The following is an 11,972-nucleotide window of genomic DNA, read 5'->3' as shown; positions in this document are numbered from 1 at the left end:
GCTTAGTCGGTTAAGCGTCCGACTTCCGCTTAGGTCATGACTTTCGCTTAGGTCATGATCTCGCAGTTCGTGGGTCCGAGCCCCGCGTCGGGCTCTGTGCTGACTGCCAGCTCAGAGCCTGGAGCCTGTTTCAGTCTGTGACTCCCTCTCTCTCTGACTCTCCCCTGCTCATGCTGTCTCTCTCTCTCTCTCCTAGAAATAAATAAAAATATTTAAAAAAAAAAACTGTGAGATCACAACCTGAGCTGAAATCAAGAGTTGGAGGCTTAACCGACTGAGCCACCCAGGCACCACCCTCATTGTTTCTTTTTTCTGGTAGTCACCTTCGAACCCATGAATGGAAATTTCCTTTTACGGGAGAGAAGAGACTTCTGCTCAGGTTGGAAAAGTCAATTTATATTCTGACACCTCCTCTGCTCTAAAATGTAGACACAACAAATAAAATGTAAAAAAATAAATTAAAAACATTAAATGGAACCTTCTGCAATTGCAGTTCTTATAGATTAAAATCGTCAAATTTTAGAAATATTATATGGTTCATCTTAAAATAGAAATGGACTAAAAGCAGAAGATAACTATCCCTGTGTCTCAAGAAATGAGCAGTGTACGTGGTGAGTGGAGCAGGCGTCACAGGTTTGCCAGACCTGGAAGCAGGCAGTAGCTGCGAGAGCTTTGCTCTCTTGGGTAACAGAGACTTGAAAAAGTCTCATGAGAGTTTGAGGACTGGACACTGGATTGTTAGTTGAAGGTCTTGGAATGGCACTCGATGTCTCATAAGAGATTGCGGGGCAGGGAGGGGAGGTAACTGCTACCAGTGAACCCTTGAACCCCGTGCATCCTGGCACCTGCGTGATTAGGGAGGAAGGGGGGCACAGGCTCCCTGGTTTGACCAGCAACTGAACCAGACTGTCTGCCAGCTGTGTGGCTTGATGGGCAGTATCCCAGGTGTCACCCCAAGGCTTTTTTTTTTTCTAAAATTTTTGATGCTTATTTATTCTTGAGGCAAGGGGAAGGGGCAGAGAGAGAGGGAGACCAAATCCAAAGCAGGCTCCAGGCTCTGAGCTGTCAGCACAGAACCCGACATGGGGCTTGAACTTACAAACTGCAAGATCATGACCAGATGCTTAGCCAGCTGAGCCACGCATATGCCCCTAAATCTGTCTTTAAATACTGGGTAGATGCAGGATCATCTAAATCAATTATCAAAGGACTTTTTTAAGAGGATGCTGTTTGAGGGTCCGGAGACCCAGAGAAGGCAGAGGGACATTTGCCTTGCTGTCCCAAGAGAAGAGCGGAGACTGTGGTCAGCTCTTGGGAACTCTGACTTTTGTGAGTCCTTCTGGGATCTCGCCCAGCCCCCCTGCCATTGAGCAACCTCCTCTCATTCAACTGACACCATCAGTTGTAGTTCTGGGGAGAGGGCAAGACGATGGGGTGTGGAAAGAAGAACAAAAGAAGCAACGGAAGTGTCCGCTGGGCCAGTCCTCCCACGAGGGGAAGGAGGAGACTTCAGCAGCTCTTGAGGTCGGCCTCTTTCAGACCCTCTCCACCAGCTCCGAGGGGCTTATCTCCACAGAGCGCCTCAGGATTGCGTGTGAGAGGCGGAGCCCTGAGCTTCAGCTGTGTTAACGACTGTGAACACCCCCAATTCTCATGTGTAACATCGAGTGCAAACCAGACAGTTTGGTAGGTTACAATCTGCTGACTTTGTTCTGATGTGTTTCCTGCATTCAAATCTTTGATTCTCTGGTGAGATTATAACTTCCTGGTGGCCCCGACTGCACACCCTGCGGCATCTCTTCCCAGCGTACAGCTCAGCGCTGGGCTCACGGTGGGGAGGGGGCTGAGTGCAGCATCCCATTACACTGTGCATTAGGGTGAAAACTCCTCATTTTAACATTAAAAAAAATGTTTAATGTTTATTTTTGAGAGAGAGAGTGTTAATGGTGAAGGGAGAGAGAGAGAGAGGGAGACACAGAATCCAAAGCAGGCTCCAGGTTCTGAGCCGTCAGCACAGAGCCTGATGTGGGGCTCGAACCCATGGACCGTGAGATTATGACCTGAGCCAAAGTCAGATGCTCGACCGACTGAGCTGACAGGTGCTCCTGTCAACATTTAAAAAAAAATGTTTGTTTATTTTTAAGAGAGTGAGAGAGGGAGAAAACAAGCAAGGGAGACGGAGAGAGAGAGGAAGCTGGAGGATTCAAAGCGGGCTCTGTGCTGAGAGCAGACAACCAAACGCAGGGCTCGAACTCACAAATCTTGAGATCATGACCTGTGCTGAAGTCGGACACTTAACTGACTGAGCCATCCAGGGGTCCCTCATTGTCAAGATTTTTAATTTTTAACTTAATGGAATAGGAAAAGCAAGAATGTCTTCTGTGGAGCTGAAGAGAGTTGTACTCCAACTTCCAGACACTGGAGATCTGTCAAGAAGAAGGGCTGCTTTACCTCTGGGTGAAGGGCCATAGAGACCACAGAAAGCTTCTTCATGTCCATCCACCCATCCCCGTAGCAAATATTTGTTGAATATGCACAACGCTCTGTAATCAAATGCTTTTGGTATTTACTTGTGTCCTCTGAGATTCCCTTTCATTCTCTGTAAAGTTTCTACTTATCTTTATATCTGCCCTCAGATACCCTCTTCTTTGGAAAAGCTTTCTCTGACCCCATTGACCATCGTAGATGCCTCTTTTCCTAGATACCACTTTGACCTGGACATACCCCCAGAAAATAAATTACACGGTTGTAGTGTTAACACTTGTTCGAGGGATGACTCCCAGACTGTCTTTACTACCTCTGGCACACAACAGATATGCCTAAATATTTGTGGGATAAATGAATGCGTAAATTACTGTTCATATGAAATGTCAGAATGAGGCAGTGGCCGTGAACCCTCCCAGTTTTGAGGCTTCCACTCAATTACAGTTTGCGCAGACCTTTCCTTGAATATCAGAACACATTTCTCTAGCAGCAGGTGGGAGAAGGGATTCTTGTTCAGAAGGCAGCTAAAGTCAATGCTTTCAACTCACATGGCTTCTAACAAACAAACCCCACAGGTCTGCGCCAAGGAGGGGTAAGTAGTTCTTTGTAAGGATCTAGAAATGAAGGCTGGCTAAACACGCTTCTGACTTCACAGCTCCACCTTTATGCAAATCACTTCTCAGGATCCAAGTGAGTTGGCAAAAAATTAAGACTTTATTTTATCATGGCATGCCCTTCCAAGAATTTCAATAGTTAGCTATAAATCTTTGTACACATTAACTGAGGAACTTTTCCAAGGAAAGTTTATTTTAGATTGAGACCATGATAATCAGAGCAACATTTATAAAGCTCTATAGCTGAGTTGGTTTTCTGGGCATGTTAGTTGGGTAAAACTATTTCTTTGCAGATACTTTCAGGTTACAAAAGCCTGAGAAATAAGCTTTTGTAGATCAATCTTAGAACTCTAACTCCTATTGCCTTTACTATGTTAGAAAACATAGTCTGGGGACGCCTGGGTGGCTCAGTCGGTTGAGTGACTGACTTTTGATTCTGCTCATGTCGTGATACCAGGGTCATCAGATTGAGCCCCATGTCAGGCTCTATGCTTAGTGTGGAGACTGCTTAAGATTCTCTCCCTCTGCTCCTCTGTCCCGCCTGTGTGCATGAAAGAAAGAAAGAAAGAGAGAGAGACAGAGAGAGAGAGAGAGAGAGAGAGAAAGAAAGAAAGAAAGAAAGAAAGAAAGAAAGAAAGAAAGGAAAGAAGGAAGGAAAGAAGGAAAGAAGGAGTGAGGGAGGGAGAAAGGAAGAAAGGAAGAAAACAGTCTGTATTTCAAATAACAAATTTACATATTTTGGAACACAATACTTATGTGTATACTTCTCAACAACTTTCAGTAGCTCCCTATTGCCACTGAACATTCGATCTTCAAACCTGCTATTCAAAACCCATTTACCTTTCTAGATTGATATCTTATAATTCCTCCTTATGACCATGCGTTAGAGCCAACGGGAGCCATATGCACTTACTCTACATTGCTTTCTGACTGCTATCTATTTGCTCAAGGTGCTCCTGCACTTCTGTTTGTTAAAATCCAGTCCTACCTTTGAGACTCAACTATAACCTTTCCTGATTCCCCTCAATTGAATATGACCACCTACTCCTGTAAATATCAAAGGTACTTTATTCCTGTGTTTAAAAAAAGATGACAGTGCCATTTATCAAGCACCTAAATAGTGACCTTTGCGCTAAGCTTTTTGTAAGCATTGTTTAATGTAATCCTCATGACAGTTATATGGGGATTGGCATTAATTTTACATGTGCCTCTCTCCTGGAGCTTGCTCTTTTTCTATCTACTGTCTGAATGGAGAGAGAGTGAGAGCTTGAGCGAGAGAGAGAGAGAGAGACAGAGAGAGAGAGAGACAAGGTGCTAGAGTAAAACTAGCAAACCCACTGCCTGTTTTTGTACGTGGAGTTTTATTGCAACAGAGCCATGCCCCTTCATTTACATGTCGTCCATGGCTGCTTTTGTGCTGTAATGGCAGAGTTGAATAGTTGTGACAGACACCATATGGCCAACAAAACCTAAAATATTTGCTCTATGGCCCTTTTCAGAAAAACATTGTCATCCCTTGGGCTAAGAAGATGGTGGTTCCACATGATGGAAAGATCCTGAATCCCTGGTTGACTGTGTGGAGTGGAACTGCTCAGCCCCCACCCCCATCCCACCAGCCTGAATTGACCTAAGAAACCAATTTTTATTCTGTTAATGGGCCCAAAGTTCTGGGTTATCTGTTCCAGTAGCTGGCCTCGCCTCACTAATGCAAGAGCAAGGTAAACATGCTAACTATCCTGGACAACCATCAAATGGCTCCTCTTCAAATGACCCAGGAATGTGGGAAGGTTGTCCCTGAGTCTTCTTACTGGCTTCTGATGCCTTTTAAAAATTACAGAGGAGTATGATGAGAGACCTCCTAGGATCTCACATTAGCGGTATGTGCTACAAAATAACTTACAGGATGGTGGCTGAGTAGCTAGTGATTTCATCGAGTAAATAAACACTGTAGGAAAAAAAAGATGCCAGTGATTTCTGAGGCATGTACTTAGTGGGTGGTCAGATGGGAGAGGTCAAGTTGGGAAAATCCGTGAAGCTCTTCCACGTGCCCGGCCCCTCCAGAGTTAGAGGAACTGAAAGTAATGTGGATACTGATTCGATCACAGCTTCTTTCTTGGAAGAGCAGTGTGTGACATGCATTTATTCCTTCAGTGAAAAGCATTAGGGAAAAAGGAACTCAGAATGACATAAAGATAAACTGTCCCATAATCTCTGGGATATCAAAAGTGACTGCAATGCCTCAGTGAGAATTTGAATTAAGGGCCATTCATTAGCATATCTTTGGACTGTATTTTGTTTGGAAGGAGAACACCCTAGTCTCTAATCTATACATTCTCCAACAGTGGCCATTTGGGTTCCTTGTCCATTGGCTTCCTCGGGGAGAATGAAGATGTTTATCCTCTGCAGGCTTTGTTTCTTTGCTTTAACAGAACATAGTGATCTTGGAACAATAAAACCAGTTACAGATTAACTGATCCTGACGTCTCAGTTTGATGGAACCATCAAAGTTCAAGTTGGATAACTATTGCTAAGGTTATTTATGAGGGCCCTACCCAAATGTTTTCCATGCAAGGTACAAGCAGCAGTGTATATGACAATATAGCATCTTTCTTCCTGCTCTTCCATTCAGCTAGATTGGGGGTTGCAAATGGGCACCAGGAGCCTACATTCCTCCTACAGGCATGTTCCATGTGATCTGCGTAGTGTTTTAAATCAGAGTGATTTCATACAAAAGTCCAAGTTTAAATTTTTCTTAAAAATTAGGATAGCCCAGGGGCACCTGGGTGGCTCAGTCGGTTAACTGTCTGACTTCAGCTCAGGTCATGATCTCATGGTTCGTGGGTTCGAGCCCTGAGTCAGGCTCTGTGCTGACAGCTAGCTCAGAGCCTGGAGCCTGTCTTCAGATTTGGTGTCTCCCTCTCTCTCTGACCCTCCCCTGCTCATGCTGTCTCTATCTCTCTCTCTCAAAAAAAAAATTTTTTTTTTTTAACTTAGGATAGCCTGGGGCACCTGGGTGGCTCAGTCAGTTAACTGTCTGACTTCAGCTCAGGTCATCCTGCTCATGCTGTCTCTATCTCTCTCTCTCAAAAAAAAAATTTTTTTTTTTTAACTTAGGATAGCCTGGGGCACCTGGGTGGCTCAGTCAGTTAACTGTCTGACTTCAGCTCAGGTCATGATCTCATGGTTTATGAGTTCGAACCCTGCATCGGACTGTGTGCTGACAGCTCAGAGCCTGGAGCCTGCCTCAAATTCTGTGTCTCCCTCTCTCTCTGCCCACCCCCCTCAAAAAATAAATAAACATTAAAAAACATTTTTAAAAATTAGGACAGCCTAAAAATACTGGGACTGCATTCCCCTCCACCAATAATGATTCACAGCTGGAATTAGATGGGGGTGCATCTTCCAGTGGGATGTGGTTCCCAGCATTCTCTCTTATCGTAACCTCTGGTGTACCTCAGTCCTTGCAGTGCCTGCCTGGCTCCTGTGGGCATTAGAGTCCCTGGCTCTCATTCCAGGGCTGTTTGCTGTCTCTTCTGCTTGTCTCATTTCTTTTTTTAAATAAAAAGAAGGCTGGATTGGGATAACCTAGATGGGCATCTTAGAACTACTATTATGTGACCCCAGGCAAGTCATTTACTATCTCCAGTTTCTTTGGTTATAAAATGTCTTTAGCAAAAGACGGACCATTCTGAGAAACAGCCAAGGTCATTGAAGAATAGGCCTCAGGGTTAGGTCTTCACCTTCTCCTGCAGGACCGTTGCATCTGCTTTTATCTTGGTCACCTTGCATCCAGTCTTTGCACTTTTCCATTCCATAGTTTTAAATGTTTTGTTTACCCCCCCCCGCAAACATGTTAGCACCCACTGTATGCCTGGCATTGGGTTGGGGATTCAGCGCTCGGTGACAATAGACTCAGGCCCTATTCTCATGAAACTTACAGTGCCCATGGGGGAGGTAGATATGTGTCAAATAGTCACACAGATACATGTAAAATTTTCACGGGGGCAACTTCTCGGAAGGAGGTGACCTTCGCATCCATAGAACATGTAATAGAGCCTTTGACGAAGGCAGAAAGGTCACACGAGGCTCTCAAGATCTGAAGGATAAGGAGTTGTGTGATTGAAGGGGGTTAGAAGAATATTCTAGGCAGTGGCAAGATCATGTGTAAGAGTACTGTGGGGCAGGAAACATGGAGAGGGTGAGGCTCTAGGAGGAAGCCAGTGGGTCAGGTGCACAGGGGAGAAAGAAGGGTGGGGGTACATAGCTAGAGAGGAAAGGAGGATCAGATAGCATGCAAGTCATGCATAGGGGCTTTAGTTTTATCTTAAGAGCAGTGGTAAAGCCATGGAAGATTCAAGCAGGGGGCTCTACAAAAAGGCAACTCGTTTTATAGTGTGGAAACTAGATGGGAACACATGTCAGGTAGAATCCGATGAAATTTTCACTTCTAGACACCTTTTGCCCTAGCAGATGGCCATTTCCTATAGTTCCGCCTGATAGAGTGCATGCAGGGTACACCAGTTAGGGGGCCGGTGAGAGATGACGGTAGTCTGGACTAGGATAGGGTGTTGGAAATGGATAGAAGTGGAGAGATCTGATAGATTATTTACAAACTAAAATCAATGAGCCTTCATGATGGATGGGTGTAGGGTGTCAAGGACGACTCCTGGACTTGTGTACCTTAATGGGAAATGGTGTCATGCTTGAGTAGGGTTCATTGGCACCTGACCAGGTTTGGTAGGCAGGGGCGATTCCACATGGAGTTCAAAGTTCCTTTGCAACAACCCAAAGGAGATGGCCTCTGAAAGCGTCTCTACAGAAATATCTTGTCTTGGCTTTAGCTGGAGTCCAAGGGTGGGGAGGTTGAATGACCCTAGACTATGTTAAGTTGCCAGCCAGAGGTTTTACATCATGAATTACTTTATGTGTGGTGTAGACTCAGAGTTTTGATTTTCATAGGTGAATTTTCATACCCCTCTCAAAACCCTAGGCAGATGGTACATCTATGAAGGAAGTTCAGTTTCATTCTTTTCCTCTTTCAGGCCTGAACCAACAATATATATTTTTTTCATAGGCATTAGATATCTATCTCCCTTGCCCTAGGAGGTCCGTAACTTCATCCCAAACTCCTGCAGCCTCCTCTTGGTATCAGCTCGTTTTTATTCCTCTGACTTGATTTCATGTCATCCTTGACACCAGAGGATTCCTGTTTTTCTTCTCAAACTTGGTTATACGGAAAATAAGTTGATTACATTTTGTCTAGCATTTCTATGTGCTGAGGGGCCTGTTTGGGTCTGCTCAGTGGGCTGGCTGGTCAGAAGTGATATAGTAAATTTTCTATACATATTGTTAGAATGTTTTTATAGTGAAGTATGACACAGTGTTCTGTCATCGGACCCAAGAATACCCCTCTTGTCACAAGACAGGGAAATCCCACAGGCCAGTGGCCATCTGACTTTGCTATCAGGCTTGAAGCTCATGGAATATAAAAGTGTGTATATGACCTGGGTCCTGGGCTTGAATTCCAATTCCAAGGCAGCTGGTTTGCAGATCCAGGACATCTTTGATCTCTATCCCTTACCAGAGGGTCTGGCACCCAATACTTGCTAAATAAATATCTCTATAATTAAACAGGAGTTGGGAAAAAAAAGACATAATTGGAGATGAGAATTCTTAGCATATCCTTCGTGGTGGAATAAAAATATGGGATTAGGAGGGATGCCTGCTCCGTCAGTTAAGGATCCAACTTCGGCTCAAGTCATGCCCTCACTGTGAGTTTGAGCCCTGCATCCAGTTGTTTGCTGACAGCAGAGAGTCTGCTTCAGATCCTCTGTTCTCCACCCATTCCCTGCTTATGAGCTCTCTCTGTCTCTCAAAAATGAGTAAACATTTAAAGGAAAATTCTGGGATTAGGACAGAGAGTTGTAGTCACAACATTGTTTTTCCAAAACCCAGAATGACGTGTAGTCTCAAAGTAGTGTCCATTTCACTGTCCACTCCCTCCCATCTATTCAAAAAACATCGATGACAATAATGTTGTTTGAAGTTCCTAGATAAAATTTTTATGGATGATTCATTTTCATTTAGATATCATCTATTGATTATTTACTATGTCCAGAGTTTTTCTTACAAGGTTCTATGAGGTATAAAGGGATGACTAAGACAGGCTCTCCCCTCAACTACTTAACAGCTTAATGATAGGGGATGGGGACAGAAATATACAATTAACTAAGATAAAAACACTCCTATCAAATGGTTTCAATGTGCCCAGCACTGTGCTAAGAACTGTACATGGATTAGTTCATTTAACTAAAGAAGTAGGAACTGTTACTGTGTCCATTTAATCAGTGAGGAAACTGGAACACAGACAGGTTAAGAAATGTATGCAGATTACACAGCAAGAAAGAGCCAGAGCCAGAATCGAAACCCAGTCTGATCCAAAACCTCAAGAATTCAAATATTGTGCTGTACAGAGGCCCAAATAATCTACTATGGAAGGTGATATGTCCCATAATAGATATTCAAGCTCAGGCTGACAGCACAAAGGAAGGGTTCAAGAAAAGCTTCATGGATAAGTCTATTTTTTCAGTGTATTGGAGAAGCAGCGGCATTTTGACAGATAGTGATGGGCAAAGAGGTATCTAGGGGTAGGAAGCCGGCTGAGCAAAGGCACAGTGCAGAAGAAGATCCCAGCATGTTTGGGAAATTACACACACGGTTTAGTGCAGCCGAGTGTGGGTTATTCGTATGAGACAAGTCAGGAATGGAGAGTTAGTTGGGACTTAAATTGCAGATAAAGACCCTTGGAACAGAAAGCGGGGAGGGAGTGTGTACCATATTCCTTGCTATTGGTCATAAGGAAATTAAAGCCTGTAAGCAACTGAAGCCTCAAGAATCAATTTGGACTGCCCTTTTTTGGGGTGGTAGTGAGGACTCTATTTCAAAGGGAGAAACTAGGTGACTTTGGAGGTTTCATATCTGCTCTGAAGTTCAAGGCAAGATTTCTTACTTTTTTTTAAATCTTTATTTATTTTTGAGAGAGAGCGAGAGAGAGTGCAAGTGGGGGAGGAACAGAAGGAGAAGGAGGTACAGAATCCAAAGCAGCTTCCAGGCTCTGAGCTGTCAGCACAGAGCCCAACACGGGGCTCGAACTCATGAACCACGAGTTCATGTCTTGAGCCGAGCCGAAGTGGGATGTTTAACTGACAGAGCCACCCAGGTACCCCTCAAGGCAAGACTTCTTAACCTGGGGGTTCTGGCCTCATGGATGTGCCTCAGGGATCCTAGAATCTTAGGAAATTGTGGGGCAAAGTTGTATGTTGCATGTGCTTCTTGTCTGGGAGGAGGTACTTCACAATATCCATCACTTTCTCTAAGTGTTCATGGTGAAAGAAATACTGTAAACCACTGCTGCACAAAGGAAAAGCCAGCAACAGTCTCAGTGAGGCTTTCCTTGGAGCCAGGAACTAGAAACAGTGCCCACTGAGTGTCCCGAAGCTTTGAGATTCTGCAGAAGTCAAAACCGAGAGTTTGAGTTCCCCACTGACAGGCGTAACTTTGCAGAGAAGCATCGTCACCGTGGGTCAGCAAAGGCCTGGCTCCGTCAGCCTCCGCCCCAGGATGGCGGGTTATCTGGGTTAGCAGGCCCAGCCCGGGAAAAATTAGGTGAGGCACATCGCCCTGTAACACGGTCAGTAGGAAAAGAATCACTTTTGAGCTTCTGTCCCTGGAGGTTGACAGTGGTAACGGGAAGCCGCAATCTCCAGGCAGATGACAGCTGTCTGCAAGGGTTTCTCCCATTGCACTTTTAACACAACCCACCAGAGTCACTCAGCAGAAGACAGGCTTGTCAGCGAGGCAGCTTGTGGGCAAGGCCTATGAGAAAACCCTTCATTTCCTCCTGGTTGTCAAGTCATTTCAAAGCTTGCCCGGCAGGCCCTGGCATTGTGGACACCAGCTGGGGTGACGGAGGCTGGGGAAGGCAGGAATGCCAGTGACGAAATTGAGGTTTCCAGACAGATCCTTTGATTCACAGAAATAGTTGTGCTGGAGGCCGATCTGGTCATTAGTGGCGCGTTTTGCATGATGATACTCTTTGATAAAGAGAGACAGAGTCCTATGTCTAATAGTCAGGATTAGGACTGTCTGCACGTGACGGAAAATTGAAGACAACAGTGGCTTAAATGTGACAGACTTTGCTCGCTCTCGCCTAAACCCAAGCTAGAAGTGAGCAATCCAGGATTGGTTTGGCAACTCTGTGCTCAGCAGGGACCCAGGCTCTCTCTAGCCTGTTTCTCCACCAAGCCTGGGGAGCTACTTCGTGGTCCAGGGTGGCCCCCTAACCTCCAACCTGGAGGCAGAGGAAGAGGGGAGGAAAGGAACCCCCTTATTTTAAGGATACTTACTCAGAGGGCTCGTGTTGCAGTTCTGTTTGCATGCCTTCGTCCAGAGTGCACGGACTGTGGCTCGCCTTGACGTGCTTAGAAAATGATCTTTACCTTGGGCATGCAGGGACACACTGGGGGTCCTGTTCCATATCCATATGGACAACTCGATGTCTCTCAGCACTGTGTCCTCAGAAAAGTTGGAAGGTTTTGATGCTGTTTTGATAACTCCAAAGATCTCATTACTTGGATCCACCTTTATCTATTTAGATGATGTAGGTCGTTCATTTCTTGCTGTAGAGAGTAACTGTGTAGAGATGGTCTCCTTTATTTTTGTTAGTAGGGATGTGAGAAGCAAGACTGCTTCGCTTACTTGTTCATTTGTTCACTCGTTCATTCACGTGTCAGTGTTTTCCTATCAGAGGCGGTCAGCCGTCCACCACATTTATGCTTCCTCTCCAAAGTGGACATTATTTCTGGAAAGTGGTTG

This window comes from Hyaena hyaena, unplaced genomic scaffold (assembly GCF_003009895.1).
Source record: "Hyaena hyaena isolate Hyena2069 unplaced genomic scaffold, ASM300989v1 scaffold_51, whole genome shotgun sequence".
Taxonomy (NCBI): Eukaryota; Metazoa; Chordata; class Mammalia; order Carnivora; family Hyaenidae; genus Hyaena; species Hyaena hyaena.
The sequence above is the reverse complement of the archived record's forward strand: the minus strand, read 5'-3'. Positions refer to the sequence as shown.